The following is a 14,707-nucleotide window of genomic DNA, read 5'->3' on the forward strand; positions in this document are numbered from 1 at the left end:
AAACAAGAAGATAATCCATCAACAAACCTAAAAGAAGACAACCACAAGAACAGAATGCCAACTTTAACAACAAAAATAACAGGAAGCAACAATTACCTTTCCTTAATATCTCTTAATATCAATGGACTCAATTCCCCAATAAAAAGACATAGACTAACAGACTGGCTACACAAACAGGACCCAACATTCTGCTGCTTACAGGAAACCCATCTCAGGGAAAAAGACAGACACTACCTCAGAGTGAAAGGCTGGAAAACAATTTTCCAAGCAAATGGTCTGAAGAAACAGGCTGGAGTAGCCATTCTAATATCGGATAAAATCGACTTCCAACCCAAAGTTATCAAAAAAGACAAGGAGGGACACTTCATACTCATCAAAGGTAAAATCCTCCAAGAGGAACTCTCAATTCTGAATATCTACGCTCCAAATGCAAGGGCAGCCACATTCATTAAAGACACTTTAGTAAAGCTCAAAGCACACATTGCACCTCACACAATAATAGTGGGAGACCTCAACACACCACTTTCATCAATGGACAGATCGTGGAAACAGAAACTAAACAGGGACACAGTGAAACTAACAGAAGTTATGAAACAAATGGACCTGACAGATATCTACAGAATATTTAATCCTAAAACAAAAGGATATACCTTCTTCTCAGCACCTCACGGGACCTGCTCCAAAATTGACCATATAATTGGTCACAAAATAAGCCTCAACAGATACAAAAATATTGAAATTGTCCCATGTATCCTATCAGACCACCATGGCCTAAGACTGATCTTCAATAACAACATTAAGAATGGAAAGCCAACATTCACGTGGAAACTGAACAACACTCTTCTCAATGATACCTTGGTCAAGGAAGGAATAAAGAAAGAAATTAAAGACTTTTTAGAGTTTAATGAAAATGAAGCCACAACGTACCCAAACCTTTGGGACACAATGAAAGCATTTCTAAGAGGGAAACTCATAGCTCTGAGTACCTCCAAGAAGAAACGGGAGAGAGCACATACTAGCAGCTTGACAACACATCTAAAAGCTCTAGAAAAAAAGGAAGCAAATTCACCCAAGAGGAGTAGACGGCAGGAAATAATCAAACTCAGGGGTGAAATTAACCAAGTGGAAACAAGAAGAACTATTCAAAGAATTAACCAAACGAGGAGTTGGTTCTTTGAGAAAATCAACAAGATAGATAAACCCTTAGCTAGACTCACTAGAGGGCAAAGGGACAAAATCCTAATCAACAAAATCAGAAATGAAAAGGGAGACATAACAACAGATCCTGAAGAAATCCAAAACACCATCAGATCCTTCTACAAAAGCTTATACTCAACAAAACTGGAAAACCTGGACGAAATGGACAAATTTCTGGACAGATACCAGGTACCAAAGTTGAATCAGGATCAAGTTGACCTTCTAAACAGTCCCATATCCCCTAAAGAAATAGAAGCAGTTATTAATAGTCTCCCAACCAAAAAAAGCCCAGGACCAGATGGGTTTAGTGCAGAGTTCTATCAGACCTTCAAAGAAGATCTAATTCCAGTTCTGCACAAACTATTTCACAAGATAGAAGTAGAAGGTACTCTACCCAACTCATTTTATGAAGCCACTATTACTCTGATACCTAAACCACAGAAAGATCCAACAAAGATAGAGAACTTCAGACCAATTTCTCTTATGAATATCGATGCAAAAATCCTTAATAAAATTCTCGCTAACCGAATCCAAGAACACATTAAAGAAATCATCCATCCTGACCAAGTAGGTTTTATTCCAGGGATGCAGGGATGGTTTAATATACGAAAATCCATCAATGTAATCCATTATATAAACAAACTCAAAGACAAAAACCACATGATCATCTCGTTAGATGCAGAAAAAGCATTTGACAAGATCCAACACCCATTCATGATAAAAGTTTTGGAAAGATCAGGAATTCAAGGCCCATACCTAAACATAATAAAAGCAATCTACAGCAAACCAGTAGCCAACATCAAAGTAAATGGAGAGAAGCTGGAAGCAATCCCACTAAAATCAGGGACTAGACAAGGCTGCCCACTTTCTCCCTACCTTTTCAACATAGTACTTGAAGTATTAGCCAGAGCAATTCGACAACAAAAGGAGATCAAGGGGATACAAATTGGAAAAGAGGAAGTCAAAATATCACTTTTTGCAGATGATATGATAGTATATATAAGTGACCCTAAAAATTCCACCAGAGAACTCCTAAACCTGATAAACAGCTTTGGTGAAGTAGCTGGTTATAAAATTAACTCAAACAAGTCAATGGCCTTTCTCTACACAAAGAATAAACAGGCTGAGAAAGAAATTAGGGAAACAACACCGTTCTCAATAGTCACAAATAATATAAAATATCTCGGCGTGACTCTAACTAAGGAAGTAAAAGATCTGTATGATAAAAACTTCAAGTCTCTGAAGAAAGAAATTAAAGAAGATCTCAGAAGATGGAAAGATCTCCCATGCTCATGGATTGGCAGGATCAACATTGTAAAAATGGCTATCTTGCCAAAAGCAATCTACAGATTCAATGCAATCCCCACCAAAATTCCAACTCAATTCTTCAACGAATTAGAAGGAGCAATTTGCAAATTCATCTGGAATAACAAAAAACCTAGGATAGCAAAAACTCTTCTCAAGGATAAAAGAACCTCTGGTGGAATCACCATGCCTGACCTAAAGCTTTACTACAGGGCAATTGTGATAAAAACTGCATGGTACTGGTATAGAGACAGACAAGTAGACCAATGGAATAGAATTGAAGACCCAGAAATGAACCCACACACCTATGGTCACTTGATCTTCGACAAGGGAGCTAAAACCATCCAGTGGAAGAAAGACAGCATTTTCAACAATTGGTGCTGGCACAACTGGTTGTTATCATGTAGAAGAATGCGAATCGATCCATACTTATCTCCTTGTACTAAGGTCAAATCTAAGTGGATCAAGGAACTTCACATAAAACCAGAGACACTGAAACTTATAGAGGAGAAAGTGGGGAAAAGCCTAGAAGATATGGGTACAGGGGAAAGATTCCTGAACAGAACAGCAATGGCTTGCTCTGTAAGATCGAGAATTGACAAATGGGACCTAATGAAACTCCAAAGTTTCTGCAAGGCAAAAGACACCGTCAACAGGACAAAAAGACCACCAACAGATTGGGAAAGGATCTTTACCTATCCTAAATCAGATAGGGGACTAATATCCAACATATATAAAGAACTCAAGAAGGTGGACTTCAGAAAATCAAATAACCCCATTAAAAAATGGGGCTCAGAACTGAACAAAGAATTCTCACCTGAGGAATACCGAATGGCAGAGAAGCACCTGAAAAAATGCTCAACATCCTTAATCATCAGGGAAATGCAAATCAAAACAACCCTGAGATTCCACCTCACACCAGTCAGAATGGCTAAGATCAAAAATTCAGGTGACAGCAGATGCTGGCGTGGATGTGGAGAAAGAGGAACACTCCTCCATTGTTGGTGGGATTGCAGGCTTGTACAACCACTCTGGAGATCAGTCTGGCGGTTCCTCAGAAAACTGGATATAGTACTACCGGAGGATCCAGCAATACCTCTCCTGGGCATATATCCAGAAGATGCCCCAACTGGTAAGAAGGACACATGCTCCACTATGTTCATAGCAGCCTTATTTATAATAGCCAGAAGCTGGAAGGAACCCAGATGCCCCTCAACAGAGGAATGGATACAGAAGATGTGGTACATCTACACAATGGAGTACTACTCAGCTATTAAAAAGAATGAATTTATGAAATTCCTGGCCAAATGGATGGACCTGGAGGGCATCATCCTGAGTGAGGTAACACATTCACAAAGGAACTCACACAATATGTACTCACTGATAAGTGGATATTAGCCCAAAACCTAAGATACCCAAGATATAAGATACAATTTCCTAAACACATGAAACTCAAGAAAAATGAAGACTGAAGTGTGAACACTATGCCCCTCCTTAGAAGTGGGAGCAAAACACCCTTGGAAGGAGTTACAGAGACAAAGTTTGGAGTTGAGATAAAAGGATGGACCATGTAGACACTACCATATCCGGGGATCCATCCCATAATCAGCTTCCAAATGCTGACACCATTGCATACACTAGCAAGATTATGCTGAAAGGACCCTGATATAGCTGTCTCTTGTCAGAGTATGCCTGGGCCTAGCAAACATAGAAGTGGATGCTCACAGTCGGCTATTGGATGGATCACATGGCCCCCAATGAAGGAGCTAGAGAAAGTACCAAAGAAGCTAAAGGGATCTGCAACCCTATAGGTGGAACAACATTATGAACTAACCAGTACCCCGGAGCTCTTGACTCTAGCTGCATATGCATCAAAAGATGGCCTAGTCGGCCATCACTGGAAAGAGAGGCCCATTGGACACGCAAACTTTATATGCCCCAGTACAGGGGAACGCCAGGGCCATAAAAGGGGAGTGGGTGGGTAGGGGAGAGGGGGTGGGTGGCTATGGGGGACTTTTGGTATAGCATTGCAAATGTAAATGAGCGAAATACCTAATAAAAAATGGAAAAAAAAATGTAGTCGTTCTCACAGATGATGCTTACAGGTGAGATATGTCAGAACCACATTATAATTTATCTTTCTAATCCGCTGGCTTCTGGTTCCTTTGATAGATATTGATTCCCACTAAATGTCTTGTATTCCTAAAGTGTGTCCCAGGCTCTTCTTCCAGAAACCTAGTCTATAGTTTAAAAATAAATTGTGGACATTTGAGAGACAGAAAAGCAGGTAAGCTTTAGTGGTTCTAGAATCAGGACTAATCCCCTCTTGACTCATGCTGGTGACTCAGGAATGGGATGGAGAAGGACGGTTTCAGAATCTACTGAAGGAGAAAGCAGAGGATGAATATTAGTAGCTGGTGTTGGTAACATATTAGGTATTAGTTCTTGCACCTTAGAGAAAAAGCAAAGATGAAGTTAGTTAAGATGAATTAGTAGTGTGTGGTAGATGGAATTAGAATGACACCTGTAGGCTTGTAGATTTGAATCCTTGGTTATCAGGGAGTGGCATTATTGAAAGGATTAGAGGTATGGCCTTGTTGGAGAAAGTATGCTACTGGAAGTGAGCTTTATGATTTTCAAAAGCCAAAGTAATTCCCAGTGTTTTTTTTCCCCCTATTGCCTGTGAATCCAGATGTAGAACTCTCAGCTGCCTACATCTCCAGAACAATTTCTAAGATAATGTTGAAGGAACATGTTTATCTTGTCCTCCCAAGACTATGAAGTCAATATGGAGAAATCATTCTTGTTTTTTTCTCTCTCTCTACTACTTTTTTTCTAGTGCTGGGGATTGAATACAGAAACTTGTGTGTGTCAGATGAGTTCTTTCCTACAGAGTTAATTCTTTAATCTCAGAAACTTGTCTTTTGTATGATCTAAATTCAAAGTGTTCTTGGTTCTAAAGCCATTGTCTTCATCCTTCAACATTACCATTGCCAGTACAGAAGTTCTCCCTATTAAAGCCGACTGATCACATTGATCTATATGAAACTCTATTCTCAAGACCAGCGCTACTTACTTATTTTTACCACACTTGATTACCAAGAGCAATCACTGTTCATTCAGAAATCTGCCAAAAATGTAAGTTCTCATTTGGTAAATTCTCAAATGACTAATGGTGGAAAAAAATCATGGATATTATCCATTAGAATATTATGGGAAAATAGACAGATGTTCTTCAACTCAAAGACCTAGCTGGCTTGCTGCCAGCTCAGTGCTTGGTATATACTCTGTTGTTAGTTCAGAGGGGTGAATTTCACTTTCTTTTGAACAGTTTTAGAAGATCACGTTGTGAAAACAAGACTGCTTTTAAACAACCGGAATGTGGCGGTGCATGCCTCTAAATCCTTCACACAGAAGACCAAGGCAAAAGGATTTCAGATTCAGGTCAGCTTGAGCTATATGGCAAGACCCTATCTCAAAAAAAAAAGTTAATATGACTTAGTACGTAGAAACCTAATAGAGTGAGCAATCTATTTAGGGATGTGTTTCTGAATTCAGATTGAGTTATAACCACTATTTGTCATCTACTAAGCTACTTAAGCTCTCAAGACCTCATTTTTTCTCACCAGTAGTATTGTTAGAAGAAAAGTATTCTCTTGGAAAGTCACCAGTGGGACTGAGGGGAAAAAATGTTACCTCTTTTTACCAGTGACACTCTTACCTTTACCACCTGAAATTCAGTCAAGCTATCTAAAGAAATCACAATGGATCTAAGGTTATGACAGAAAAAAGTAGCCTCTGACCAATTTTATTACACATAACAGCTTATTGGCTGCAGAATAAGACTCATGGAGTCTGTAGGGGAATATGCTGTCTGTCTGTTGCTCTCAAGTTCATTCCTTGGCTATATCTTAATGGATGTTCATTGATCCATCAAATCCTATTCAGTACTATGTTTATGCTAGAGACTGTTTTTGTGCCTGGGAAGAGAGGGATAAAATAGAGCAGAACTCCTGCATTTCTAACATTTGTGCTTAGTAAGTCTTTGCCAGACAGGATGTACCAGAAATGCTATATGGTGATAAGATGAGTGACATGGACAGAAGCTTTGGGAAAAGGAGCTGGGCATAAGAACATTATTTTAAGTTGGGACAACAGAGCTCACCTGAGAAGGTTAATGATTTGTCTTTGGAAAAATGTCATTTTCTAGGAATGGGAAGTCAGAGGTTCATGAAGTCAGATGTTAGATTTTTAAGCAACTACCAAATTATTATATATTTTAAATGCACTATTTCTTCAAAGTATTTTTCCAGTCCTGTGCTCATTCCCATACAGTAGTAGGCTAGACTCTTTTCTGGCTTCCTCCATCTTAAAATATTCCTGTCACTGTGTCACAGAAAGATACATATTTAATCAGGAAGTTTTAGCCCTCTGTGCTGATAGTCTTATCTGGACGAAAACTCTCCATTTCGTCAAAGCAATCACTGTTGGCCAGCTTTCTTCTGTAAGCTTGGATTTCTCCCCACAGTCTTCCCCATCATTTGCATCTGAGAGTTCAAGGACAATTTTATTTTCCATTTATTCACTTTGATTCTTGTGTTCAGAATTTACTGTTAGAATCTGTAGGAGGATTGAATTTACTGATCATATACCATCAAAGTGCAACTCAGCTAACAATTCTATTTTAAGGAAATCATCTTAGCTGCTTGGCTGAACTTAGACCAGAAGGATAAGAAGAAAGAGAGAGAGAAAGAGGAAAAGAAAAACTTATTATAAGACTATTGTACATATCATGTGAAAGATCACAGTTACTCATGGCCAATAGCAGCCAATAAAAAGATATGGATATTTTGTGAGGACATTTTGAATTCCGACAATAGTATCTGATAAATCGGAAATGGAGCTGGAATGGAAAGAAGGATCAATTACACATCTAAAAACTGTTATTTTAGCAATTGTAACGCATATTTATTCTTTAACGAAAAATGGAGGCTGTGGAGTCTACCACAAACTGAGTAATAAGTGTGGGTACTATCATTGATTAATTTTGACATGCAACAGTGAAATTCATATTACACGTCTAGTGGAGAGATCCAATTAGCAATCTATCCATCTAGACTTCTGTAGGACCAAGTCACAGACAAATAAACGCAGACTACATACTTTAAAATTGGTACTAAGTGCAGACAATAAGATCAGGAGCAGAAATATGCTTCACTCTATTATCTAATAGAACCATTATTCTTGTTAAAACTCAGATTTCTGGAACTGAATAATTAGGTCTTTGGAGAAAATTGATAGTGTGGATATTTTATAAGTTTCCCAGGTGGGCAGCTTGAACTAAACAGCATGTTACTTGCAAAGCAACTGCCCAGAGTATGAAGTTTGTCTCAGGACTGGGCTCTTAGGAGCTCTTGTTGTGATATCAGAGAAAAGATGAAAAACAGCAAAGGAACCTGCGAAACATTTTGTGTGGTTAGGAAGCCAGGAAATTGGGCTTCTGGAAAAGATAGCATCACTGCTAGAGAGAAGAGCAGCTGTCGTTTATTGTTGGTGATTTAAGTGAAATAAAAACAGTAGACCATGGCATACGCCACTGGAGAGGCCATTGGTGGTCTTTAACGTGTCTGTTTTGATGAAAATTTTGGACAAAAAGAATCTGAAAATAACCTTTGTATCCCTGTAACACATGGCACTAAAGCCCCACACCAGAGAGTTACTTTCAGCGATGCTGTTCACAGTTAAGTTTTCTAAACAGTGCTGGAATGCACAGATCAGCTACTGTGGTTTCTTCACTGGTTTTGTAACTAAAACCATTAAATGTAAATTAATATTTTGAATTTCTCTTTTTGTTACCTGTCACGTAAAAGGTGGTTGAACCCTGTGCCTGTGTTTGAGCTTGCCATTTACTCTTGCTTTTGAGCGTGATGAGTTTCCAGAGATCATCATGAATTAAGACTGAACATAGGGCTCTACAGACACCCAACCCCTCTTCTGAAGGTCAACTCAGTTGTCCTTTATGTATAAAGGTCTTGGAGGATGTGGTTTCAAAAGCCTTGCTCACATTTCGAGGTATGTGCTTACATGATATGGTAGTATCAATTGGAGGTTTCTGCACTTCACATGATTTAGAATCATTGTCTCACAGTGTTAGAGAGAATTCATTCATTATTGCCAATTACTCAAAAACAAAACAAAACAAAACAAAACAAAACAAAAACAAAAAAAAACCTCCTCATGGCACATTGAAGTATTTAGTTTATCAAAATCTGAATTCTAGGATTTTCACCAAATTTTATGCTCTTGTTATTATGACTTCTTGACTCAATTACTGTTTCTAAGAATTATAATCATTGCTATGGGAGATAACTAAACAAAATAGCAATTTTATGTTATTTTTAATAACATAAAAATGAAGGTTTGATGCCCCAGTATAGGAGAATGCCAGGGTGAGGAGGCAGAAGTGGGTGGGTTGGTGGGGGAACACCTTCTTAGAAGCAGGGCGAGGGGGCATAGGAGGGTTTCTGGGCAGGGGTGGGGGAACTGGGAAAGGGGAATAACATTTGAAATGTAAAGAAAATATCCAATAAAAATAAATAAATAAATAAATAAATAATATTTTAGAGAAGGAATAAAAAGATGCTTCAAAGAGAATCTTCCATTTATTTTTTGCCCTAGTATCCCACAACCTCAAGATCATTCTTTTTAATATATTATATATAATAAATGATGCTAATGAAATGACTGACAGCCATGAATTACTGGATGATTTAATTTTTAAGCTTCAAATGTGTTGCAACAAAATAAATAATTTAAAATGATAAAGACCATTGAAAAATGAATGCATTAAGCTTGACATTAAGACACATTTTTTTTCCTAATGTGACTCAACTTTAGCTGCTGATAAAATGCTTCTAGCATGTTGCTTTCTATATCACAGTACATCTCAAATACACCTTTGCTGGTTCTGATCTGATTAAGTCTGCTAAGTGGTGCTCATTTGTTTAAATGTGTGCTTATGTATTTGTTGTAAGATTTAGGGATTTATGAGTGCAATGTGAGGAAATATCACTATTGGCTATACTGACAATGTTTAAATTTATGAAGCTATGAGACATCTGAGTTATCTGGCTCTAACAGGACTCAGCCACTCCCAGCCGGGTGTATCTCAGCTGTAATCGTCTCATCTTCCAAGCATATGATGAATGAACATCAATTATCATAGTTCATTCATATAACGCTGTTTACATTGCATTTTTTCCTGAAAATATAGAAAAATAAGATGCCTCTAGGTTTATAAAATCCACAATCAATAAGTATAACAGCTATCTAGAAAGCTCTGCTTGCCATGTGAAACAGCTGTGTTCTGCCTGGCTCAGGAGTTAATGACCGTGGGCTTGGATTTTCATCTGAGCTGCTTTCTCATGGTTTTGTAGTGAGTGTGGATGTTGTCTGTGAGTGTTAATGAATAGCAAAAGAACAAGCAGAGTCCAGGTTAGCATGGAATCAGTCATCATGGCTTGAGACAGAAGAGTGGGAAGCATTTTAGTGAACAACCGCACCTTAAAGCTTTTGACATCTGATGTTGGGGATGGGAAAGGTAGGGGAGCTGAAATTCTGCATTTCTTTGGGGGAACCTTATTTAGCTCTCTCTGGTTGGTCTTGAGCAGAAACTGGAAAGAAACCAGGGGCCATTCAGTACTTGACCAAATCCTGACCATTCTGACTTAACTACTGTTGTAGTGGCGATGGATCAGAATTTGTAGTCTGTGTGACCTAGATTCAGCCATTGATGCATCTGTTATCACCTTTTGAGTTATCAATTATTTGTCTCTGAACATGTTCTTACAGGCATGGGAATAAATTAGAGGCTATGGATACACCACTTTCTATCATGCTATGCTCCAGAGAAACATTATGTTCCAATAAATTCTAGTGCTATGGGTTATATTCATGGATATCTTAATATATATGTATACACACACACACACACACACATATATATATATATATGTATATGTATATGTATGTATATATATATATATTCCCCATGTAGGGGAATTCTAGGGCGGGGAGCTAGGAGTGTGTGTGGGGGAACACCCTTATAGAAGCAGAGGGAGGGGCTATGGGATAGAGGGTTTCCGGTGGGGGGACCAGGAAAGAAGATAACATTTGACTTGTAAACAAAGGAAATATCTAAAAAAAAAAAAGCAAAAAAATAAAAAAAGGAATTATTCTTTCTTTTAACTGGGGTTCAAAGACGAGTGATCAGAGTCTAAAATGAGTTTTATTTTATAATATTGAGATAAGACTCAAATGTTCTCATTGACTGCTATATAATTAAAATTTGTGCTTAGGTTAATCAAAGTAAAAATGGCTTCATTAAATTACATAATATCTTGCATTCATCTTAAATCTAGGCTTAAAATTGTCTTACCATTGTAGTACTTGAAATGCCTTTTTATCCCTAGATGCTGCTGATCTATATATTTGATTTCAGATGTTAAATATTCCGTATGGGATTTGTTATCAAATCTCTTTCCTTGTTTTATCATTTAATCATAATTAATAAAACCAGAATACATTGCACCCTGAGTTTTACCCATAATTGATGATATGATGTAGATGATGAAATTTGGGACATTAACTTGATATTATTGATAGTGTGTATGGAAACTTGAATCTGTGATGCTGAAGACATTTGGTGATGTTGGAGTATAGTGGGTATATTTTCATATGTGTGGGCCATGAATTTAGGGAACAGAAGACAAGCTGCTCTATGAGTCAAACTGTGTCCCTTGCGACCTAAAATATTTTTATATCTCAATGTTGTTTAGAAGAACAAGATGTTATTTGGGAATCAAATCTTTATTAAAGTCATTTGTGTACTCTTTGATCCATGTACTCCATGTCCTCATAAAAGGGGGAATTTGGAGACAAAGGCAGAAATGCTCAGAGTGGAAATGATAAGAGAAAGATGGGGCTATCTGTAAGTGAAGCATCATGGGAGCCAACTGACTTTGTAAGAGGCCCAAGACACATCCCTGCCCCTAGAGAAGGAGCAGAACCCTTCTAACATTTGACTTTGGCCTTTAGAACTGTGAGACAAGACATCCTGTTATTCTATATCACCTTGAATACTAATATGTAACCTGATACCATTTTCAGTTTTTTGTTTGTATTTTCAGATTTATATCAGCATCTGCAGATGTTCTTAAACCTTTGATCTGATGCCATAGTTCCTTTCACTGTTTAAAAGTATGACTGAAGTCAAAAAGAGGTAGATGCCTCAGTACAAACCAAGACAAGAGGACTTGAGTTTGGGTCCCCAGTACACATGTAAAAAGCTGTGCTTGGGGGCCCATCGTTGGCACTGGGCAAGTACAGACAGGTAGATACCTGGGACTTACTGACCAGTGAGTCTACCCAATCATTGAGTTCCTATTTTAGTTGTTGATGCTATGTCAAAAATGAAAGGTATAGAGTGATAGAGGAAGAAACCAAACATTAGCATCTGTCCTCCACAGGTGCATACACATTAGTGTATAGATGCATGCACTACACTAAATTATATATACTATACACTATGCTATACTATACCACATTACACACACACACACACACACACCACTACACAAACACAGCACACTACACACACACATATACCATACACATAAAACCTACATTATACCACACACAAAAACAAGCTGTACTACACACACCAGACACACAAAAAAATTATATTACACACACCACACACACAAACCATACTACATATACCATACATGCAAACTATACTACACACGCATGCCACTCATACATTATATATGCACACATACAACACACACATATACACACATTCACACACTAACGTAATGACACACAATATATACAGCACACACATATACATACATGTGTACACATACATACACTGTTACATACAAACAAGACTCACATATGCACATACATAAATGAATACACACATACCATATACACACATACTACTGTCTCTCTCTCTCTCTCTCTCACACACACACACACACTCACATACCATACACACACACACACACTCACATACCATACACCACACTACACACACACTCACATATTATTCACAAACAACTGTTGAACCTGAGATAGTTCCTGGGTCCTTTCTGGTTTCTACAAGTTGCTTATACAGATTTCTTATAGCTGAAGTGTATGACTCAGCTTTTCATTTTATTAATTGGTAAAAACATTAACATTCTTTCTAAGATAATCTGAATTAGAAGGCCCTGCCTTAGCTACTGCTTCTGATTTGAGAAGGAATAAAATATGAGAATGTGAAAAATAGATTTATTTTTTAGCTTAGGAAAACGAATGCATAGCACATCATAGTAAAAGTTAATACCACATGCTCCACTCTTCTGCTTAGCTGTATTCCAGAGACAGAAAGCTGCCATGATTATTTGCCACGTATTTAGAACTTCGTGGCAGCCGCATTAGGTGCTGGCTGCCTAACAAACCCTCTAAAGCTGCAGCACACTCTTTTGTCTCTTTCTTTGCACATTAAGTCTTATTATGCTATTTGTTTTGCCACTAAGGGAGGAAGAGAAGCCAAGCAAACACACACTGGAGGGAAAATTATCACTGCATGCATACACTAAATATTTAAATTGTGGTTTCCTGTTTAGACAAAAAGTTTGATTTCGGAAAAATGTCTAATTCTCCTGCAGCTCATATCCACCTCCCACGTCTCATTTTCTGCTAATCAATTTTCTACAAATTTTTATTCGGGTATTATTCTCATACTTGCCAATTCTTTGTCATTGTAAGTGTGTGTGCCTCTATTGTGTGTGTAATATAATTTCATTGTGTGTTTGCTGTAACTTATTTAGCAAGCTTTCCATTAATTATGCACCTCTCTTTCCAATGCTATTTTTGATTCCTCGTTTTAAATGATATTCTTTAATTATAATTGTACAAAGATGAATGAACATGGACTTATGTTCCCCAATTTCCTTTCCCTGTCATAGTCCCTTTTTTTACAATATATGATTTATTGGCTGGAAAAGCTAAGATATCCATTTGACTCTGCAATTGTAATTTCCTTTTATTAGAAATTTACAGATGAATTTAGTATCAACGACCACAGCTTTTTCTGCATCCAACAAAACAACTCTGTTTTTGTCTTTGATTCTCCTTTCATTATTTAACTGTGTACAACATTCTCAGCTATTGCCTTTTTCTTGGGGACTGTTTAGAAGCTACGGTCTGGCTAGCTTCTAGCACTGAATGGGGCAGTATGTATGCCTAATTGGGTGATACGGTTTTTCTATTATAAGTGAATTTGTTTTTGCTGATATTTGCAAAAGGATTATGTCTTTTTTAAAAAAAATCAGATAACTCTTGAGGTATTTATTGATGTCATTTTCATAATGTACAATGGAATTTTTCAAATAGAAACCTTTAATTTCTAAAGAACATCAGTGATTTATACACTTAAATATAATATAGGTTCTATTGTGGTATTTCATTTTGTCAGACTCATTATACATTTACAGCCTCTTATTTACATTTCTGCTATTTAAGTTTTATTCTTTTTAGTTTTGTCTCAATTTTCACTATTTTGCTATTTTCTGCCCCTGCCTTCCTAATCCACAGTGTCAATTTTCCTTTGTGTCATTTCCCATTCTCCCTGTGTTTTAGTTCTGTGATTCCTCTTCCTTTCTCTTCTGACATATCCCAGCCCACTTATATTTTATCTTCATCTGTTACATTATTATCATGTGTCTGAATTTGTATTTCTTTTTGTAGTTCTTTTGTTTTAAAATAAATTGAGTCCTTTAAAAAATTGCAGAAAGGGATGTGATTGAAATTTATATCTGTTCTATAATGATCATTCTTTGGAGAATTTTATACCTTAATGGTTTTGCATTCTTTTGAACATCCTTGTTTTCTACAGCATTTTCATTTAGATATTTTTAAAAAATAATTATTTATTTTATGTTTATGAGTACACTGTAGCTGTATACCAGAAGAGTGCATGAGATCTCATTAGAGATGGTTGTGAGCCACCATTGGTTGCTGGAAATTGAACTCAGGACCTCTGGAAGAGCAGTCGAAGCTCTTAATCGCTGAAACACCTCTCCAGCTCGTAGATATTATGTTGTTGGGTTTTTTTTTAATATCATCATTATTTGGATGAAATACTATTTCCTTCAAC

This window comes from Mus musculus, chromosome 8, assembly GCF_000001635.26.
Source record: "Mus musculus strain C57BL/6J chromosome 8, GRCm38.p6 C57BL/6J".
In the NCBI taxonomy this organism is placed as follows: domain Eukaryota; kingdom Metazoa; phylum Chordata; class Mammalia; order Rodentia; family Muridae; genus Mus; species Mus musculus.